Source organism: Etheostoma cragini, chromosome 19 (assembly GCF_013103735.1).
Source record: "Etheostoma cragini isolate CJK2018 chromosome 19, CSU_Ecrag_1.0, whole genome shotgun sequence".
NCBI classification, from domain to species: domain Eukaryota; kingdom Metazoa; phylum Chordata; class Actinopteri; order Perciformes; family Percidae; genus Etheostoma; species Etheostoma cragini.
The window spans coordinates 440237-442051 of NC_048425.1; positions in this window are offsets into that span (position 1 = coordinate 440237).

The window sequence follows — 1815 nt, forward strand, 5'->3', positions numbered from 1 at the left end:
TCTCTACTGTTGTCTCTCTACTGTTGTCTCTCTACTGATGTCTCTCTACTGTTGTCTCTCTACTGTTGTCTCTCTACTTTTGTCTCTCTACATACTACTCTCTACTGATGTCTCTCTACTGTTGTCTCTCTACTGCTGTCTCTCTACTGATGTCTCTCTACTGTTGTCTCTCTACAGTTGTCTCTCTACTGTTGTCTCTCTACCGTCTCTCTTCATGCGTCCATACAGACACTGAAGGGTAGTTGTTGCGTTGTCTCTGACGCTGAGAGACACCGACCAAGCGTCTAAAGTACTCGATGAGTTCGGTTGATCTGCCAACACAAAGATGACACAGAGCTGGACTGAAATCAGCAAAATGCTACAGTCAGTCCTTCAGATGAGACTAAAACCCTCGGGGGGGAAACCTGGAGTCCTTAATATGAATGTCTCAACCTAAAGACCAAATTATACGTGTTGCTGTTCGCGTGTTGTGTCACTTTGTGTGTTTTGTGTGATCTGACACTAGCGAACTTCAGCGGCCAAGTGCAGTAAATCTAAATATTCGGGAGCTTTTTTTGGGGGGGGGTTATAGTTTTAGCTTAAAGATCCGAGTTACGGCAGTAAATAAATAAATAAATAAATAAATAAATAAATAAAAGTCCCAGTTGTTCCCTGAATCTTCAACTGCTAACGCTAGGAAACTGCCAATGGCTAATGTTGCTAATAATGCTAATAATGAACATTTCCTTTTCGTTTTAGAGTTTTTTTCACCATTTTTGACTTCTTCGTAGCCTTTTTCAACATTTCGGTCACATTTTCACATTCTTTTATTATATATTTTTCCACCATTTTCCGAGTTTTTTTCACAATTTTTGGACAATATTTTACTGATTTCTACTTTTTTCCCCTTTAAGAAACAAGAAGCCTTTATTGACGTTTTTTTCGTCTTTTTCAACATTTCAGTTACACTTGTTTTGCCTTCTATTAATATTTTTCACAATTTTTGACTTCTTTGTAGCCTTTTTCGATTTGTTTTTGCCTTTATTTTATATATTTTTTCCACCATTTTCAAACTTTTTTACACTAGTTTTGACTTATTTGTAGGCCTTTTTCGACAATATTTCACAGATGTTTTTGGCGCCTTTTTTGACAGTTTTCTTGCCTTATTTTCCACCTTTGTTTGATTTTGTGTCATAACTTAAGAAACGTGTTAACAGTCTTATTTTTAATGCAGTAGATGTAATATTCCTTTATTTAGACGGTCTAAGCATTATTAAATTATCTTCTGGGATTTGTCTTTTTATCCAGATTCAAAGCTTTTGTTAAAGTCTATAATAAGTTAAGACGGCCGATATTTCCCTTTCTTTACAGAAGCTTTAGCGTCTGTTGTCCATGTCGGTGCCTCTTCACGTCTCTCTGTTATTTGTGTTTCTCAGCCAGGTTTTTTTAAAGGACATTTGCTTGTTTTTCATTTCATTTTCTTTTCTTTTCTTTCGTTTGTTTTTTGGGAGGAAGCGATGCGACCAGATATCGCAGGTTGTAGATGGTGATCCACGTGGTGCAATAAAATGTAAACAAAGCAGTAACTCTTCCATTTGAGTGATTTTCTTTCTTTCTTATATTGAATAAAATATATTATTATTATCTGTATTTAATAATAATACTAATGTTTACTTATTAATTAAAGGGGAGTTTAAGGGGACACACTGGCCTAAAGTACACACACATGCTCAGGTCCTATACATGCTAATGGAGAGATGTCAGGGTGTGTGTGTGTGTGTGTGTGTGTGTGTGTGTGTGGGGAGGGGCACATGGAAACGCAACCGTGTGTCGTAT